Source organism: Oryza brachyantha, chromosome 11 (genome assembly GCF_000231095.2).
Source record: "Oryza brachyantha chromosome 11, ObraRS2, whole genome shotgun sequence".
In the NCBI taxonomy this organism is placed as follows: domain Eukaryota; kingdom Viridiplantae; phylum Streptophyta; class Magnoliopsida; order Poales; family Poaceae; genus Oryza; species Oryza brachyantha.
Genome location: NC_023173.2, coordinates 9,464,583 through 9,485,311, shown reverse-complemented (window position 1 = coordinate 9,485,311; position 20,729 = coordinate 9,464,583).

The window sequence follows — 20,729 nt, the reverse complement described above, 5'->3', positions numbered from 1 at the left end:
TGCAAATTGCGGTTTGGGACAATAATCGCACGGTTTCAACTGAAAACCATGACAACATGAGCGATAATCACACGATTTTAGCTAAAATGTAAAGAGGGGGAAATTAGGGAAAAAGAAGGCGAGGCTTATGGTAAAAAAAAGAAATTAAACCTAAGGAGTCGTAGAGTAAAAACATAAAAATTTGGACTGACCTTTGCTAATAGTACAAGAATTTAGCAATTAAGAACAAACATAACAATCACACATTCACATAATAATCTAGTACAGTCCACAGCGCCAAAGGCTCAACTCCACAACCATAACATAAAGTTCGTCATACAAACATAATCAAGTCCATAACCATAATAGAAACATAGTGTGCATCACATACACAACATATAGTCTGTGATACAAATGTTTAGTAAAGAGTCTAAGTGCTCCATTGATTATATGCTATGTTGTACTCTTCTGTAGACATAAACATAATGCCCTGCGAGGCGAGCAAACTTGCCTTGAAATCTTGCCAACTCTGGCCGGTCCATGATGTTGTAGTTTGCCACTGCTCGTACAACTAGGCATACAAATCTGGCTATTGCCACTCATAGACCCATCGAACCACAGGAAATTGAGAAGCTTCTGGGCAGTTGTAGGTATACTGGAAAACAAACAGCCAAGTACACCGGCATAAAGAAATGGTTTATGTACAAAGGAAATCTCGTCGCGCACAACTTTTATGTCTCGCTGTGTCGCTGCTGTGTGGAGTCGGTATACATGGGTCCCGTTTGTAAGCCGTTGGTGCTTTTGGGTCCGTGTTCCAAGCAACGTCGGCTCGTTGCGGTCTTGCCATGCCGCTCATTGGCTGGGTTTTTTTGCTTCATGTGCTTTTGTTGCTTCTTTGGCTTGCGTGTGGGACGCTGTGGTAGGGGGCCCCTGTGCAGCCTCTTTGCTATCCATGCGGTCCGTGACTGGCACTGTCGTTGATGTGACGGTGGTGTCATCTGCTACGCTTTGTAGTGGCGCACTCACGCGATATACTCGATGGTCTGTACGTCGTGGTGCGCCGGTACGGCTTGGGTGCAGTCGCTGGGTGGTGGGCCTTCGTCTCAGTTAGGCCCTGCCGACGGTGGCACGGGTGTGCTCCTCTCGTCTCCTTTCCTACGCTTCTTCTTTCAGCTACAAATTGCGGATCAATCGCACGCCTCTCTCTCTCGGTTATTTGTTCTGTACGCTTCACGTTGCCTTTCGCTACGGGTGCTAGTGTTTGCTCGTAGCCTTTTGATTTTGCATCGCTTCGTTGTTTTTTCCATTCGTTCGGTACGTTCCTCATCCGTCTGCTTCATCGTTCTTGCTTTTGAGTTTTGAAACTTTTTTGATCATACATCCTTTTTCTGTTTTCTTGATGTTCATCGGTCTTTTTCCTTTGCATGATGGGTTGATTGGCTGCTGCTGCCGATCGTCTCGCTGGTACACGGTGGTCTGTGCCTGGTGCATCCCTTTTGTCTCGCGCGGTTGTTTGCCTTGCTCTGCTCGGTCGGTGCCCGCTTACATTCTCTGCTCTGACTCCTTTCTTTCACCCTGCATTCTTTTTATGCATTCGTTTTGCTTTCGCGCTTTTGCTACCACGTTCAGGTACCCTGCCGACCCATTCGATGTCTTGCTGGTGCTGCTATCGTCTGCTTTCAGCGTGCTGGTTGGGTGGGTGCTCCTTCCCTTTTTTCTATTCTCCTTGATCCTGTTTGTGTTTTTGTCTATGTCTGCCTCATTGTGGGTTTTCCCATGTTTTTCATGCAGGTCTTGCCCTAGTGCTCTTGTCGTTGCCGCAGCCGCGGGAAAGGTTTGTCCTTTTTCGGTCTTGTTACTGTTCGGTTCATGTGCTTTTCTTTGCCGTTTGTGGTTATTGTTCCCGCTTCTTTTGTGCATGTTCATGCGTGCTGATTGGTTAGCTTTGCTGCGCACGTAGTCATTTTCGCTTCCTTATGGAGGACAGTTCTTTTGTTCCTGCTGGTGAACGGCGCGCGGGACCTATGGTTGACGATTCGGTCGCACCTGTTGCATGTATGTTTTGTTTCCATTGTGTCTTTACTCTCTGGGTTCTTCTGTGACCCTTCTTTTGCATGCTAAGTTTGTCCCTCCCCTGCTGCGCAGCGTTTTCTTCCGTCTCATCTCCTGTTGGTGTAGTACGGGACGCCTCTGCTTTCAGACGGCGGGGTGCGTACAATGTTACGTTCTTCGTGTTTCTTGGTTTGTTTGCCATCTGTTCACGTGTTTTTCCCCTCCGTTCATTTGTGTAGATGATGGGTTTTTCCCTCTGTATCCTGCGTTGTATTGTGCTAGACGGCGTAGAATTCGATCACAGAAGATGGATATAAGGCGTATGGCCTTGGCAGGTTCCCTCTCTTCTTTCTTGTTCGTTCTTTCCGTGCTCTCTATATGGTCTGTTTTAGGGTTTTTGTCCCCGTGCAGGGCGTCGTCCTATATCCGTGCCTTCCACGTCGCGGACTAGATTCTCTTCTGCGTACGTTGCCTTTCTAAAAGGTTATTTCCTCTTTTCTTTTTTTAGCTTGGTTCATCTCCTGGCTTCTATTTGCTTCATTCACGTCCTGTTCTATTTCTCTTGATAGAGACTTCTAAAGAAAGGTCTTGTTACGATGGCCCTGAGTACTGTTGTCGCTTTTGCGGTGCCCTGTTCTGGTACCAGGAACGGTCCAAGAGAGAGTCCGTTGTCACTCAACGTCGTATGGTGTACACGCTTTGCTGCAAGGGCGGTAGAGTGTTTGTTCCTGTGTTTAGAGCCTCGCGCCATTGAAAACATTGCTTAGGTTTGATGGTGGTCCTCAGAGCATGCATTTCTTGCGGCATATACATCAGTACAATTCGCTGTTCGCATTTACGTCTATGGGGGCTAATATTGATACTTCCATTAACCAGGGCGGTGGTCCCTGCATTTTTAAAATAAATGGTCAGGTTCATCATCGGATAGGCTCGCTTCTTCCAAATGAAAACAGTCACCCCAAGTTTGCCCAACTCTACATTTATGATACACGCAACGAGGTGCACAATAGGATTCGTGCTATCATTCCTGAAGGAGACAGTGATGGTGGTTTAGATCCTACTGTGGTTGATAGCCTTGTGCGTATGTTGGATGAGTGCAATCCTCTTGTGAAGAAATCCATGGTTGCTAGGGATCGGTTAGCTGAGCATGGGGATGAGCAACTTGCGATTAGAATTGTTGGTGCTGATGGAAATGATCATGTTCAGTATGAATTACCATCGACCGATGAATTGACTGGCCTCATTGTTGGTGATTTTTCTCTTGAGAATCATAAGCGTGATATAATCGTTCAGAGCACGCCTGGCACGCTCCACCATGTTTCTTGCTTGCACCCTGCTTATATGGCATTGCAGTACCCGCTTTTGTTTCCTTATGCTGAGCGCGGTTTTTAGCTTGGCATATCCTATGAGGAAAGTGATATGTACCATGCAGGTGTCTGCACAAAAGTGTCTATGTTGGAACATTATTGTTTTTGTTGTCATTATCGACCTGATCAGTTCAATCCTTTTCTATGTTGTGCCTTGCTTTCCTCTCAAGGTCAGGTCGATGCTTTTTCCTATACTGAGAAGTGCAGGCTTACATTTATAGCTGAGCATAAGGATGATTTTAGGTGTGAGAGTTTACAGGGGATTGCATGTGCGGTTGGGAAGGGGTGCTTAGATGGAAATAGTATTGGGACAAAACGAATTCTTCCCGCAAGTTTTACGGGTTGTCGAAGATACATTCATCAGAACTATCAGGATGCGGTTGCTGTTTGCCGTGTCTATGGTGCTCCTGATTTTTTGTTACTTTCACGTGTAACCCGAAATGGAGTGAGATTAGAGAGGCTCTTGTGTTTGAGCCGGGCTAGCGCCCGGCCGATCGATCTGATGTTGTTTGTAGAGTTTTCAAGATGAAGCTTGATGAAGAGATATCTGATATCATGGCTGGTGTTCCTTTTGGCCGTGTCCGTGCTGGTTAGTGTTGCACTGTCTCTATTGTCCTTTCTTCTTATGGTTCCTTCTATTTGCGTCTCCATCTTAGTTGCTTGCATTGTGTTCGCAGTGCTGTATAGTGTCGAGTTTCAGAAAAGGGGCCTTCCGCATGTGCATATATTGGTTTGGCATGATGGGCCAAGCGCCGATTCTTCCGCTTTTGTTGTCGACTCATTCGTTAGTGCAGAGATTCCTGATCCTTCTGTTGATGAGCTTGGCTATGTGCTGGTCGAGGAGTTCATGATGCATGGCCCATGTGGCAATGCGAACAAGCGGTGCCCTTGCATGAAGGATGACCTTTGTTCAAAAAATACCCTAGGCCTTTTTGCTCAGAGACAACTATCGTGATGATGGCCGGTGTGTCTGGAAGAATAGGGTTAGACTTGACAATATTTGCTGCGAAAATTTGAGGCTCATATAAATGTTGAATAGTGCAATAAGTCTAAGATTATAAAGTATCTCTTCAAGTATGTCACAAAAGGGCCTGATCATGCAAATGTTAAGTTTGCTATGATACAGAAACGAAAGCAGTCTGCATCTGTTCATGTAAACACACTTTCTTCTGTTCCTAGGAAAAACGTCGGTGTTCTGTTTCTGCTGAGGGACCGCTGCAGGATGAGATTGCTGATTTTATTGAGTGCCGTTATTTATGTGATAAGGAATCTATTTCGTGAATATTTGGATTTGATATACATTTTAGAATCCCTGTTGTAGAGCGGCTGGCCTGCCATCTTCCAAATATGAATACAGTTTGTTTCTCAGCAGATAGGAATTTAGCTTCTGTTGTGTCAACTTCTTTTTTCCAAAAAACAGCGTTGACCGAGTGGTTTGCTGCAAATAGGTGGTTCCCAGAAGGTCGGGATCTTACGTATTGTGATTATCCAACACAGTTCACATGGGACGACAGTGGTAGGTATTGGAAAAAGCGCTCACACGGTTACAAGCTTGGCCGTATGTATTGTGTGCATCCTTCTGCTGGTGAGGTTTATTATTTGCATTTGCTTCTTCGGTATGCCAAGGGTGCAACGAGCTATCATGACGTCAGAACCTATGAGGGTGTTGAGTATAATACATTCAAGGATGCGTGTGCTGCTAGAGGTCTGCTCGGTGATGACAAGGAGTGGTCAACTGCGTTTGATGAGGCTTCAGGGTGGGCCACCGCTAGCCATCTTCGGTCCTTGTTTGTACTTATGCTTATCCATTGTGGTGTCCGTGATGAGGCTGGGTTTTTTGAGCGCTGTTGGCGTCCTATGGCTGATGATCTTTCATATAGGTTGCCGCACACCTTGCAGGATCAGTCATGCAGGCTAACTGATACCATCCTTAAAGAAATGGTGCTAGAGGAGTTGAGCACATTGTTTGTTCGGAACGGCACTCGCATTTCGACCTATAGTTTGCCTTTTGCTTCTTCACGTGATGCATGTTCCTTGTTTAATAGATTAATTGACGATGAGTTAGCCTACGATGTTGATAGTTTAGCTTCAGGTGCGCCTTTGTTGCATGCGAGGCTAAATATTGATCAGCAAAAAGCTTACAATTCTATTGTTGAGGCTGTTATGATGAAGAGACCTAGTTTCTTCTTTGTCTCTGGTTATGGTGGGACTGGGAAAAATCTTTCTGTGGAATTGCATTGTTACCCATCTTAGAGCTAATAAAAAAATTGTTCTCGCTGTTGCGTAATCGGGTGTTGCCTCGCACTTATTGCCTGGTGGTCGCACTGCTCACTCACGCTTTAAGATACCTATTGATCTTGATGACCTAACAATTTGCAACATAAAATGTGGTACGATGTTGGCTGACTTAGTGAAATCAACTTCTCTGATTACATGGGATAAGGCTTTAATGACCCATACGCGTTATTTTGAGGCGTTGGATAGGACCTTGCGTGATATCCTAGCTGAGAATGATCCTTCGTTAGCAGCGGTTCCTTTTGGTGGGATTGTTGTTGTCCTTGGTGGTGATTTCCGACAGATCTTGCCTGTTGTTGATAGTGTTGTTAGATCGAGGACTGTCGATGCAGCCATATCAAATTCTCCCCTTTGGTCCCATGCCCGAATGCTAAATTTATCGATTAATATGCAGCTGCAATCCAGTGCGACTAGATCCGATCCTTCTGGTGAGATCGATAGGTTTAATGCATGGGTCCTTTCTATCGGTGATGGTACAGCGCCTTCGTATGTTTGTGGGGATGAGTCTGAGCCAACATGGATCGACATTCCTCATGATCTGTTGGTGATGAGCAATGATGACAAGATTGCGGCCATTGTCCAAGTTGTCTATGTTCATTTTGCTGAGCGCTATGATGATCCTTCCTATCTGCAGGAGTGCTCTATTATTTCACCGACTAATGATGTGTGTGATCTTGTTAACTCATATATGTTGCAGCATGTCCATGGTGATGCTAGAGACTATACAAGTTTTGATTCTATAGCGAAAGTACAGGGCTCGTGTGCTGACCTAGATACCCTCTATCCGATTGAGTTTTTAAATTCCATTAGAGTCAATGTCACACGCCGAGTTTTACCCTAAGCCTAAAATCCTAAAAGAAATTGTTAAATAATAATCGACTTAATTAACTCAGGAAAAACCCCTCTAAAAATGAATCAATTTAATTAAATTGAAGTTAGCAAATCATTAATTGGACTTAAACTCAAATTATAGAGTACAAAATTTTGCTCCAAAAAGTAATTTAAAACCCGGCAAAAAGTGAGGCTTTTCTTTTTCCCTCTCCCTCTCCCTTTTTCTATTTTTTTCCTTTTTCCGAATTGGGCCACAGCCCAATTGTCCCCTCTCCTTTTTCCCTCCTCCTCCTCAATCGGGCCGCCCGCAGCCGCTCGGCCCATCCCCCTTCCTTCCTCCCTAGCACCCTCCTCTCTCCCCGCCTGGACCGGCAGCCCGCTTGGCCCCCGCCAGCTGGCCTGCTCGACCCTTGCGCGTCCCCGCCGAAGTCCACCTCCCCTCCCTGCGCCGACTGAGTCCGAGCTGCCGCCGAGCCGAACTCTCCTACCGTCGCGCAACTACCACCGCCTCCCTCGTCGTGGCCATTTCGGCCACTAACCGCCGTCTGCCCTAGCCGATGCACCCCTCCCTTTAAATGCCGCACCCCCGTGCGCCGCCGCCTCTTTCCCCATCATCCGAGCCGCCGGCGCGCCCGACCCCCTCGCCGCCGCCGATCGATCCCCACCGTCACCGCTGCCCTTCCTCGCCGCTGGCCGTCATCTCGCGTCCCACTATCATGCCGGCGCGTCCACGCCTTCGCTGTCATGGTGAGCGCCCCCAACTCCTCCTCCTCCTCTCCCTTCCTACCGTCGCCGCCGCCGGGCCACGCACGTCGTCGCCGGACACCAAGCGCTGCCTCCCGCCACCGCCACGCCTTTGCACGTCTCCGCCATCGCCACGCGGTCGTCGAGCCGTCGCCACCGGCGTATGTCCCCACCTCCCTTTGTCGCGCCGGCCGACGCCTTTTCCCGAGCCGCTGCCTCCCCTCCTCTGTTCGACAACCGCCGCCGCTCTTGCCTCGCCGCCGGTCACCGCGGTGCGCCACTGCTGTCGGGCCCGCGCCATCTCCGCCCTCGCCGCCCGCTCGCTGCCGGCCGACGCTGCCCTCCCCTTGGTTTGGCCAGAGCCATCGCCCTCTCTGTTATGTCTCACTGCCGGGTGGACGCCACCCATCAGCCATCATCTCCCCCTCTCTCTCCTCCCGTGGCCCACGTGTCATTTCCTCATCCTCCCCTTCCCTCACCGATAGGTGACCTCCACCTGTCAGCCGCTCCTCCTCTCTCCTCGCTGACGTCAGCAGCCTTCTTTAGTGCGCAATAGATTTATGTAGGAATATTTGTTTAGTCTAAAAACCTAGAAAACTTCTAAAATTCATAACTAATTTATATAGTCTCCGTTTTAGTCCATTCAAGTTCCAGTAAATCCAAAAAAATGCCAAGAATCCACTAAAATACTTTCTTGTGTTGTTTCAATAGAGTTTGTGTTTGTTTTATTTATTTTTGTGCTTTGTTGCTTAGATTCGGAGCCCGTCGACGCGCCGATTTACTTCGAAATCGTTGCTGAGGTACCCCAAGGACCAGAGCAAGGCAAGTTGCATTCATCTTTGATCATATTGAACCCATTATTGCAAAATCTCTGCTTTATTTATTCAAACATGCATTGTTTCGATTAAAGTATTTATTGTATTTATTTTATGAGTTACCTATTATTATGCCGTTGTTTATACTTCTTTACTCATGTTATACCTGTGGTAATTTGAATAGATATTAAGCCTAGGTTAATGCTTAGCCGTGCTTAGAACAAGTAGCTCATGGGATCACACATTAACCATTGCTAGTTCTAGATAGTTGATGATGATCATTTAATACCCGGTGAGGGTTAATGCCAACTAAAATATTTATAATGGTGGGTCGTGGGTGCAAGATTTTGAGAGTCGCACCCATGACAATTAAGGACCAGTTCGTAGGAAACCCTGAAAGTTATTTCCGTGCTAACCACAAGCCAGAATGGGCAACGGTGGGATTTGAAGTGTAATTGCGAACTATTCGACGTACCCAGGCAAGGGTGAGTGTGATGGAGTATGGATGGGAGTCGTGGTGTAACGATGACCTATGGTGCTTCCGGATTCGCCTAGACAAAGAGGGGGCTGCCCAACTTGCTGTAAAGTAGGGGGTGAAACCTGAAGTGTGGTGTGATTGAATAGGGAGGGTTATGTGTGAGGGCTCGATCCTGGACTGAATCCAAGCGTCCCTCGATTCACGTAACCGCCCAGGAAGTTCAGTTACGCACAGAATGATATGGAAACATTAGTTCGACTAATTATACAAATCGACGAGGTTTTAATACAACTCCAGCTAAACTAAAACACACGCAACGGCCCTACAGCCTTACACTACAAACAAAAGACGCAACTCTGCACCACAGGAACAGCCTGAGCGTAGAGTCGACCTAAAAATCGAAGCCTTCATCTTCGTCCCACTCCTGTGGGTTCTGTAACTCTTCAACTCCACCTGCAACTTCACCCCGACCAACTGAAGCCAAAAGTATGCAAGACTGAGTACACAAGTACTCCACAAGCCAAGCAGGGAAGGTAGTAAAATAGTAATGCATAGTTAACAAAGGAAGAAAACTGGTTCAACTCTCTAACCTTAACAGTAGTTTACAAATATACCCAAAAATAACCCAGTATAATAATTGAGTATAACCATCATTTTATGTTATTCATCTACCATGTTATACAATAACTCCAAATCTACCTTTTTGCCAACACACTGGATTCACCCATAGACATATCTCCATTAACCGGGAGCACGACGTATTCGAATACCAAACGACTCTGCAGCGTCTACCCAGCTTTACCCACACGATACCCATAGCTAGCCAGGCTATGAATAACATAACACAATACTGCCCCAAGTTCATCTAAGATCCACCTAGCGGGTTATAGGATTTTGTGGCTATTGGCCCCGTCTCGAACGCGGAGGGGGTGTGTTCCAACCCCGCCACAACTTCCACCCGCTATTGAGCGTCTCAGAGGCACACCAGCTCCTCCTGACCTCTTTTGGGCATACACAACGCCTTGGGTACACGCAGCACCCTCACTCATACAATTCTCACAACAATCAATGGCCAGTACACACCTAAGGCTGATATTGCCATATACACAGATAGGCTGTAGATCATCAATTCACTAGAGCAGTATATGCTATGGCCGAATATCTCGATCGTGTGGATGGGTGTAAACTATGTCACATATACTGGCATAAGGTGGTTAAGTCCTTATAGCTTTTCAAATAAACTAGATAATATCTATGCTTTCACATAAAATAATGATAGCCATATAATAATCATCTATTCTAAACCAGGGCTATCAAGGCATAACAAGCACAATATCAACGTATGGCAATATTTAAAGCAATATAATAAATGGGTAACTGCTAATTAAGGTGATAATTTAATAAATTAACACATGCAAGCTAAATATGTACTTCAAGGTAAGTACAACTACCCAAAATATGACCTAGCTCTAGATTAGGTTCAAATATGATCAAAGGATGCTTGACTTGCCTTCAGGGTCGACATACTCGTCCCAGGCCTCACTCCTGCAACTGTGGTGTCGTAGATGTCGGCGACGAACTCCGATCCGACTCCTTCTGGATCAACGGCGTCGCAGTCTATCGATACACAAATAAAATAAAATAGATAAGCGATTAACTCCAAATAAACACCAGAACTTTAGAAAGTGCATAAAAAGGTGGAAAGAATGCTAGGAATGAATTTTGGAATTTTTGGAATTTTTAACAGTCGCAAACCCCAGAAGCCAAAATTAGGGTCGCATCTACGGATGCTCGGATGGCGATGAAAGTGGTTTCATTGGACTCAGAATAATTCAAGAAGTCTAGAATAGGTCTCAGATTTGGAATCGGAAGTCAAATGGATGGGTAAATGGGTTTAACGTGAAAATAGGAATTTTCGAATTATTTTCGAATAGGAAAATCTCTATTTTCTCTCTCCTCCCTTTCTTCTTCGTTCCTTTCTTTCTCTCTGCTTCGTTCTTTTCTCTCTCTCGTGCACAGGGAGCAGCCATGGAGGAGCGCCGGTGATGGGAGGCCAGCTCCGGCCGGGGAGAGGCGAGATCGGGTGGCAGGAGGCCGAGGGGGACCGGTTCCCCTCGGTAGCGGCGGCTGGGAGGCAGCAGGCAAGGGTGGCAGCGGCGGCCATGAACAGGCGGCGGAGACAGCCGCTCCGGCGGTGCTCCGGCGAAGTTCCGGCGAGGGTGCGGTGGTGGGGAGGTTCCAGGATGGGTGGTGGTACTAGAAGGGCTAGTAGCTGGGTGCAGAACGGCGCGAGGCGACATGGCGCCGTGCAGCCGGCAGCGGTGAACAGAGGATAGCAGGGGCAGTCCGCCGGTGGTGACTCCGGTGTGATTCCAGCGACGATTTCGCCGGGAAAGAGAGGGGAATGGTGAAATGGAAGGTCTATGTTCCATTTTTACCACTAATTTTAGAGGTGGAGCAGTGAGAGCAATGGATTTCGCGGTGGAACGCCGGTGACCAAAACTCGAACTCCGGTGAACTTTAAACAAGCTGCGGCGACTCCGGTCGTGGGGGCGGCGCTGCTTCGGGTGGGATGAGAGGAAGGTCACAACGACTTTGTTCTCTATTGGCAGCAACTAGAGGGACAAACGGAGGAGGAAGATGGAGAAAAAAAACCATGCTGACGGTGGTGAACTGGCTTGGTATTTGTACAGATGCAACGATGAAGGTCGGTTCATTTTGAGTCGGTTTGGTTTGAGGCGACGCGTGGGCGCAGCAAGCAGGTGCGTGGCAAGAAAAGATGACGATGGTGACGATGTCGGTTGCAGCTTCTAACGATGTAGGTGGTAGAGAGCAAGACAACGCTGGATATGTCGGTTCGTTGGAGGCTGTGGGCGTTGGACCGAAGGAAAATGAGATATACCGGTTTGGGCCGATCCCAAACAAACGGGTCGGTAACGAGGGGAGAAAATAGATGGAACGAAATCCGGCGACGGGGCGGATGAAGACGGGACGGATTCATCCGTGAACTAAAGAATTTGGGAAGGAACTTTGCACTTTCGAAAGGAAACGAAAATGACGAAAGAAAGACAAACCAAAACAACAAGCAACTTTTTCAAAATTGAACGAAATGAAAAACTCGACGCATGAATTTTTAAAGCTCATAAGAAAATAAAAACGGTTTTAAAACTTAGCAAATTTTAGGAGTGTTACATTATGCGATGGGTCTATCATAGTTTCTTTTCTAGTATGCCATGGTGGTATGTCAGTGCACATTCAAGTGTAGTGGGACTATGTCTTGTGGGTATAGGAGTACACCTCTGATCAGAGTAAAACCTATTCGAATAGCCGTGGCCAGCTTCACTGTGATTAGTCGAACCTTTAATGACTTGAGTAAACTGGCTTTCACTTGAGGCTACTGCAATGTGGCGTAACGTTGAGTAGTGGTTGGGCCTGTTGCAACATGGTGTAACGTTGGACAGTGATGTTGGTGCTTTTACAAATGTTATTCACTTATTTACTGATTTATTTACTTAATTATTACCTTTCTGATTTAACTTATGTTATTTATTTAAATGCCTCTTTATTGCAACTAACCATACCCTATTCCTTGTGATCTGTTGCATCATTTATTACTCTTATTCCTTGCTACTTGTTGAGTACGGTGGTTTGTACTCAGCCTTGCGTAAGTCCCCCCAGAGCAAGAAGTTGTGTCTGATGGAGGTGACTCCTAGGAGTGAGCTGCTCCGCCGTCGAAGTGTTGCCTGTGGACTAGAGCCGTGCCCGCTGGAGCTAGTCTACGTTATCCTTTCCGCTGCATTTTCGTTAGATTAAATGTTATTTTCAGTTGTTTCTAAGAACGAATGGTTATGTAATCAACATTGTCTTTTTGTGTACCCTGGTTGGTCCTAGATAGGGATTTTAATACACAATTAAGTTCAGAAATTCGTGTGAGGAATTTCTAGGCGTGACAGTCAATAATTTCCTTGACCATACTCTCTGTTTAAAGAAAGCCGTCCCTGTAATGTTGCTGAGGAATTTAGATCAAAGTGCCGGTCTTTGCAATGGTACACGGATGATAGTAACAAATTTAGGCGATAGGATGATTCAGGCTCGTATCATAGCTGGTTCTAATGTAGGTCAGGTGGTTTATATACTAAGGATAACTCTCACCGCATCCAATAAGAAATGGCCTTTTACACTGGAGCGTCGTCAATTCCCTCTGCGTGTTTGCTATGCTATGTCGATTAATAAAAGCCAAGGGCAAAGTCTGTCTTGCATTGGAATTTATCTTAGGAATCATGTTTTCTCACATGGCCACCTTTATGTCGTTTTATCCCATGCCGCTTCTCATTCTAGATTGAAAATTCTGATTGAGGATGACAATGGCAACTGTTGCTCGTACACTAGGAATATTGTGTTTCGCGAGGTCTTCCCTTCGCCTAACTGATCGTTCGCATTTGTCCTTTATATCGTGCCTACTATATATTCATTGTTCTGTTGCGTGTGTGTTTATTTTTCTACTGATCAATGTGTGCATGCTCCTCCTATTTCCCCCTACAAGGTGTTCTGTTTGCTCCTTTCATTGTTGTGTTACTGTTTGTTGTAGTCTCCTTGTGCCGTCTGCCTAATATTAGTTACCTTTCCGCTTTGCTGCTCATGGCCTTGTTACCGCTTGTTTGTTCGGTTTTTGATCTACATAATTTTGTGTTCCCCAGCCTTTTGTCTTTATGTGGTGCGTTTCTAGTTGCTTGATTTTACGAGCTATGTTTACTCCTCTTGCTCATCACGTGGTTATGTTATGCGTTGTTTCCTTATATGATTTAGCCATCCTTGCCTGTTCTATAAGACGCTCTCCTTATCTACCTTACAGATGACCCTTCATCTTTTGTCCGCCGTCTCTCCCGCTAGCAAACAGTGGAAGGTTCGTGTTCGCGTTGCTAGAATGTGGGCCTATTGTGGTGGTCGCGATGATCAACCACCCTTGCACGTTGATTTTGTTCTTGTTGATCAGGAGGTTCGCTTTTCGCCTCTGTTCTTTTTATGGTATTTGTTTGTTCTCTCTGCTTACACGCCGTTTGTTGGTTTTGTAGGGTAATGCTATGTGTACAGAAATTGCAAGCTGCGATGTTGGGAAGCTCAAGTGTCACGCCCTAAGTTTTACACAAGCCAAGAATTAATTAAATAATGCATTAAAAATAATTTGTTAATTAAAGTTCAGGAAAAAACCCAGTGTATAAATTAATTTAATTAATTGGAAGCTTTTCGGATATTCTAAAATATCCCGAAAGCATTTTAAATTATTAACATGATTTAAATTTGAATTGCAGTCAATAAAATTTGCTTAAATAAACATAACAAAAATCGGCAAAATTGGAGGCAATTTCTTTTTTCCCTCCTTCCTTTTTCTTTTCTTTTTCCGTTCTCCCTTTTTCCTTTTTCCTTTTTCTTTTTCTCTTTTCCTTTTTTCTCTCCCGTGGCCGAACACCTCCCCTCCTCCCTGTACGATCCTCTCCTCCTCCTCTCCAAGCCATGCAGGCTCATCTCCGTCTCCACCAAAAAAATCAATTCCAATTAATTAGAATTCTATTTCTTATCCCCTTGAAACCTTACCTATTCCTTGTTAATAGGGGATGCGTAACAAGATCTATCTCTAGCTCCCCTATAAATACCCCCCTACAGCCTTGCCTCTTTTCCCCGTCTCCCTCTCCCGTGCATCTCCAGTCGCCTCTTCCGCCTCCGCTACAGCTGTGCCGCCCCTATCCCAGCAGCTGCGCAGCAAGCCGCTAGCAGCCCTGCGGCATCCTTGTTCGCAGCACGTCGCCGGCTGGTCTCTCTCTACCAAATTTCAGGTTCGCATATATTTTATTCTTGCGAATCAATCTAAATTAATCTACCGTTTAATTGTTCAGGTTTTCTAGCCTAACAGCGGGGAACAACCGCAATCCGTCGCTAATCTCTCCACCAAACCTCAGGTTTGCATACGTTTTATTCATGCAAATCAATCTATCATTAATCTACTGTGCAATTGCTTAGGTTTTCCAATCTATTAGCTAACGCGAGATTGATCTACAGTATGAAATTCTATTTCGTACAAGTAGATTGGTTTAACGTTAAAGTCGTCTAATTCTAGTTTAGCGAGTCGTTAAATCTCAATTTAACGGGTCGTTAATTCCTGCCGTTGTGCCGCTAACAGTTCACGGTTTCACGTATCGGATCTAATTTGTCGTACGAATCTCTAATTCGTGCATGATTTGGTTATGTCGTGTGAATGCGTGTACTGACTGCAATTTCCCAAGTCGTGTCCCAACCGGCGCTCAAAGTCCGCATCTGCCTGCTCTCCTCCAGGCTAGCAGGCCGCCGGCCAAGCCGTCCAGCCCGCTCCCTCCGCTCGGCCTGCTCTCCTCCCCTCCCTTCCCACACTGGGCCGGCCGAAGGCCACGGCCGAGATGCCACCTCACTCGCACCAAGTCTAGGCCACCTCCCTCTCCTCCTCCGGGCCACTGACAGGTGGGGACCACCTGTCAGTCCCGTCTTCCTCCTCCAGCCGCCGCGCTGCGTCGTCGCCTCGCCTCGGTTGCCCGCACCACCATCCACCGTGCGCCGCATCCGCGCAGTCGTGTCGTGTCCCCGCCGCCTCGCCGTGCTCGTGCCTACGCCGCGCCTTGCCACCTCGCCGTCACCGTGGCCGTTGCCGCCGCGTCGCGCGCCACGTCCTCGCACCCGCGCTTCGCCGCCGCACGCGCTCGTCGCTGTCACGCCGCGTCCGCTCGTCGCAGTTGTCGCGCCGTGACTTGGTGTCACGCCCAGAAATTTACACCAAATTTCTGAACAATACCATGTATTAAATCTCGGTCCAGGCATCAGCCCGAGTACATACTATGACAAATTAATACACAGTTCCACGTCTTAAAAACAAATAAAAACAATTATCTAACGAAATGCAGCGGAAAAAGAAAAACAAGACTAGACCATCTAATCTTCAGCTTCAGCTGGCGATGACGGCTCCACACCACAAGCACTCTCGACGGCGGACTGAACCTTACTTCAACCTTTGGAACAACCTTCTGACTCAGGCTCTGGCACTTGCTCTGGTGGGGGAAAAATTAAGCAAGGCTGAGTACAAACCACCGTACTCAACAAGTAACACCCAAGAGAGGAGAATAATGAATGCAATAGGGTAACAAGGATAGGCTAAGGTTAAATTGCACAAAGCTGCAGTAATTTAGCAGAACAGTAGATAAAATAGACTGAAATAAAAGTAAAGTAACAATTAAAATAATCATCCACTGTCCAACGTTACACCACGTTACAACAGGCCCAAACCACTGTCGAACGTTACACCACGTAGCGACAGGGTCAACCCTCTGCCCAACGTTAAACCACGTTGCAACAGACCCAAACCACTGCCAACGTTACACCACATTGCGCAGGGTCAAACCAATTCCAAGATTAAATAAAAAAGGGGTTCAACTAATCCCAGTGAGTCTGTCAGTTCGCCCAATAACCGCGGGCACGGCTATTCGAATAGTTTTACTCTGCAGAGGTGTACAACTTTACCCACAAGACATGACTCCCAAGCATGTTACCATGTCCCAACATATCACCACGATACCTCAGTACGGAAACCATGATAAGACCTTTCACCTAACCCTCCCTAGACAATCGCACCACACTTCAGGTTTCACCCCCTCCTTTACACCAAGTCGGGCAGTCCCCTCTTGTGCCTTGGTAGATCCGGAAGCAGGAGAAGCTTTCGTTACACCACGATTGCCCGTCCATACTCCATCACGCCTACCCTTGCCTGGGTACGTCAAATAGGGACAAGTTAGATTACGAGTCTCACCGTTGCCCATTCTGGCTCGTGGTTAGTACGTGTAAGACCTTCAGGGTTTCCTGAGAACCGGTAGCGATGGATTGGTGACCGCGGGGTGACGGCGTCGCCGGGCGGAGATGCGGCAGTGACGCGGCGGTAGCGCACGACACTTGGCAACGGCGCGGCAGCGAGGGGACCCAGCGACGGTGGAAGAAAGAGAGGAAGAGAGGAGGGGAGGGCTCACTGACGGCGACGGAGGACGGCAGCAAGTCGGCGAGGATGAGGCGGAGGTGGAGACGCGGACGAGCGACGGCTTGCGACGTTCGGTGGCGAGACCGGCCAACGGCGTCGAGACGACGGGGCACGGCGGCGGGAGGGACGAAGGGGCGGCGACGAAGCTCGGCGACCACCGGTGGCGACGAAGGCCGGCGGAAGGTCGGCGAAGACGAGGCGGCGGTGGTGACGCGGGTGGGCTGCGACGTCCGACGGCCGACAAGAAGATCGGCGGCTGACGGCGACGGAGGGAAGCTTCGGGTGGAGGGGGAAAGTGGCGGCGGGGCAGCGGCACGGGGATTTTATAGGGTGGCGGCACCGGCTAGGGCGGAGCGGCCGGTGGAGACCGAGTCGACGACGCGGCGAACTCGGTGGCGGCGGTTGCGGTGGCGGTGCGGCGGAGGACTCGGGGCGGCGGCGGACTCGGCTGGCGCGACGCGGCGCGGGCGCGGGCTGGCGCGGAGGCGGGGTTTCGGTCACTGACAGGTGGGCCCCACCTTTCAGTGGCGCGAGAGAAGAGGGAGGCGGCGTGGGCGCGGGAGCGGGCGAGCTAGGCCGAGGCGGCCTGACCGGGAGGAGGCGCGCGCGTGCGCGGGGACGGAGCGGAAGGCCGGCTCGGCTGGGCCGGCCCGGGAAGGAGGAGAGGAAAAAGAAAAAGGAAAAAGAAAAGGAAGGGAGGAAAATTGGACTTCGGCCCAATTTGGGAAGGAAGGGAAAAAGAAAGGAAAAAGGAGGGAAAAAGGAAAACCCCACTTTTGCCGAGTTTTAAATTAATTTGTTTGATCAAATTTTATTGTTTTGCAATTTGAATTTAAATCCAGTTAATCGATTTGCGAGCCTCGATTTAATTAAATAAATTCCTTTTAGAGGGATTTTTCCTGAGTTAATTAAACCAATGGTTATTTACGAATTTCTTTTTACGATTTTAGGCTTAGGACAAAACTCCGGGCGTGACACTTGGCCACCGAGCTATGTGCCACTCACGTGCGCCGAACCGCTTCGCCACCGCGTCGGCGCCATCGCGCTGCTGCTCTCCCTCGCCGCGCCTGTGTCGCCGTCGCTTCGGTTGCGCCATCGTCATGCGCCACTGCTCCGGTTGCGCCGTCGTTGTGTGTCGCCGCTCCGGTCGCGTCCGCCGCTCGACCGCCATGCTGCGTCGCTGCTTGGCCGACGCCACCACCTCACTCTTCCCTCGTGCTCCCTTTCGTCGCCGCCGCCTTCGGCACGTTCCGTGCCCGCATCCTTGCCTCCGCATCCGCCTGCTGCGTGCCCTTGCCGCTGGACGACGATCGCGCGCCCGCGCCGTCGCTCTGCCGGTTTGCGCCAAGCCGCCGCTCTCGCCAAGCCTATCGCGCCCTCGCCGCCGCGCCGTCGCGTCCCAGCCACGCCACCTCTCCCACACCCGTCGCCGCCCGCTTGTCCGCGCCGCCGTCCGCCGGTCGCCACCCTCCGCCGCGCCGCCGGCCTCCCTTCATTGCTATCGCCGCGCCCCACCGCCTCTTCGTCCTCGTGGCCGTGCGTGCGCCGCTGCCTGCCCGTTGTCCTCCTCCGGTCGCGCTCGCGCCGCCGCCGCGCACCTCCTCGCTAAGGCATGCCTCATGTGCACCGCCGCCGAGCCGCTCGCCACGCACGGCCTCGCCACGCACGGCAGCGCCTCGCCTGCGCTAGCACCATCGTGCCCTCGCCTTGCGGTCATGGTGCTCCACCGTCGCGCCGGCCGCCCTTGGCTCGCCGCGTTGTGCCGCGCCACCTAGCCTCACCGCGTCATGTTCGCGCCATAGAACCATCGCGCGCACTGGCCGCCGCTTTTCCCGCGCCGCTAACCGCCGCGTGCAACCGCCGGCCGCCACCCTAACAACCTCCTCGCCTCCTCCGCGCCCGCGCCGGCCGCCACTAACTACCTCCCCACCCTACGCGCCGGCCTCCACCTTTAAATCCCTCCCCTGGCCGCGCTGCCGTCCCCTTCGCTCCCTCTCGCGCTCGCCTCTCACCGCTGCGCTTCACCGCCGTCGGGACCACGCCGCTGATCGCCGTGGCCGAACACCGCCTTCCCCATGCGCCACCAAGGGCCGTCGCCGTCGCCGGTTGCCACCGGTCGCGCCACGCCCTTACGCGCGCAGCTTCCCCCGCCACGCCACGCCATCGGCCTCTCCACGTCACACCGTCGGCCGCACCCCTTGCTGCCTCACCTTGCCTCTGCTGGCCGCGCGTGCCGCTCGCGTCGGCCCCCACCTTTAAAATCCTCCCCTCGGCCACCGCTCGCTCCCCTTCGGCTCGCGCTCGCACCGCCGTGCTAGCGCCGCCAAGCGATCTCTGCCGATGCCGCAGATCTACCTCGCACGCTCTGGCCATCTCCCTCGCCTTGCCGTCACCACAGCGGGCCCCCTCGGTCGTTGCCGCCGCGCCGCACGACGTCGCACCGTCGCCGCACTGTCGCCACTCCCCGCCATCGACGTCGCCTCCGCGACGCTGCCCCGAGCCGCTGCCGGCCGCGCCTGGGGGCGTTCGCGTTGATGGTCGTCCTCGCTGCCACGGCTCGCCTTGGTTGCTCGACGTCGTGACGCTCGGCCGATGCCGCCGCCACCTGATTCCGTCGCACGCTACCGCTCTGAGCCGCACGCCACCTCCGCCTTGTCCACGCCAACCTGCTGCCGCCGTTCTCATCACCGGTGAGCCTCTCCCTTTCTCTCTTCCTCCCTCTTTTTCACTTCGGCCGCCGTCGTCGACCAGTGTGTCGTCGTCGCGCGCGCGTGCCGTTTGCTGCCGCCGACGCACCCTCTCGGGGCCGTCTCCATCGCCTCGCCGTCGCCGCCGCGGAACCGCCGTCCTCCGCCGTCCTCCTCGCCGGATGCCGCCGCCCTCCTCCGCCTGGCCGAAGCCGTCCTCCCCCTCCTCACTGTTCTGTGTGGCCAGCTAGTGGGGCCCACATGCCAGCCGGACACCCTGCCCTCTCTCTCCCTTCCCAACGGGGTCCACCCGTCAGCCACCCCCTCCCTTCTCTCTCCTCTCCTCCCTGGGCCCACGTGTCATCCCCTCAATCTCTCCTCTCTCCCACTGACAAATGGGCCCCAGCCGTCAGCCTCCTCTCACTCCTGTGCTGACGTCATGCCTCCGATTAATTGCACAATAAATCAATAAGGTTTACTGTTTAGTTGAAAACACAGTTAATCTTCTAAAATTCACATTTAATTCATCTAGTCTCCGTTTAGGTCCATTCAAGTTTCACTAAATCCAGAAAAATGCCAAGAATCTATTAAAAATAGTTTTTTTTTCTGTTTCAGTAGTCTTATAGCCTGTCTTGTTTGTTTTGCCTTGTTTGTTGTAGGTTTTTCCCCCGTCGCAGTGCCGTTCGTTCCCGAAGTCGTTGTTGAAGTTCCTCGTGGGTCTAAGCAAGGCAAGTGGCACCCTTCTTTGATCATATTGAACCTGTGTTTATAAAATTCCTCGCTTTAGATTCAAACATGCATTGTTTTATGCAAATCTATTTACTTTATTTATCTATTGGGCATTTACCAATATATCCGTTGATTCCCATTCATTATTATTGTCATCCCAGGGTTAATTTGACTAGAATTAGGGTTAGTCAATGCTTAGCCATGCTTAGTTCAACTAGCTCACCAATTATTACTTAATTACTGTTACACTTTGATAGACCTTTAATGGTTGTAATCATTATTAATATCCCGTTGAGGATTAATACAACTAAAATATTGCTTATGGTGGGCTGTGGGTGCATGGTTTTGAGAGTCGTGCCCATGGCAATTAAGGACCGGTTCTCAGGAAACCCTGAAAGTCTTACACGTACTAACCACAAGCCAGAATGGGCAACGGTGAGACTCGTAATCTAGCTTGTCCCTATTCGACGTACCAAGGCAAGGGTGAGCGTGATGGAGTATGGATGGGCAATCGTGGTGTAACGAAAGCCTCTGCTGCTTCCGGATTCACCAAGGCACAAGAGGGGACTGCCCGACTTGGTGTAAAGGAGGGGGTGAAACCTGAAGTGCAGTGCGATTGTCTAGGGAGGGTTAGGTGAAAGGTCTTATCATGGTGTCCGTACTGAGGTATCGTGGTGATACGTTGGGGCATGGTAACATGCTTGG